Source organism: Echinops telfairi, unplaced genomic scaffold (genome assembly GCF_000313985.2).
Source record: "Echinops telfairi isolate 266 unplaced genomic scaffold, ASM31398v2 ScPeMD7_4225;HRSCAF=4972, whole genome shotgun sequence".
Taxonomy (NCBI): Eukaryota; Metazoa; Chordata; class Mammalia; order Afrosoricida; family Tenrecidae; genus Echinops; species Echinops telfairi.
The window spans coordinates 7153412-7153833 of record NW_022108124.1 but is presented as its reverse complement, the minus strand read 5'-3'; positions in this window follow the sequence as shown (position 1 = coordinate 7153833).

Sequence of the window (422 nt, the reverse complement as noted above, 5' to 3'; positions counted from 1 at the left end):
GCTAAAAAGCCTGAAGTTCCCAACCAACCCGTCCCGGAGCGCGGCCCCGCGGCCGGCGCGCCCCTCCCCCCGGCGCCCCCGCCCGGCCCCGCAGTCCCAACAGCCACCCGCACCGGCTCGCCGGCCGGGGGCGCCGGGGGCCGCGCGGGGCCCGGGGAGGGGGCGCTCCCATCGCCGCCTGCGCTCCCACAAAACCCCGTGCACCGCGCAGCGCCTTCGCCTCTGCTAAAAATAGGCTATAAAGGAGTCGGCCTCATGATGGCTCCTTGATTCAATTTGCTGCAAATTCTTTCCTGAAAGCCTACACACACGCGCGCGCACACACGTACAAAAAGGGGTGTCCATGCACACGGTGGGGGGCGGGGAGGGGGACAAGACCCAGGTGCACATTTTCGGGCACAGCAACATAATAAGGGTGAGGA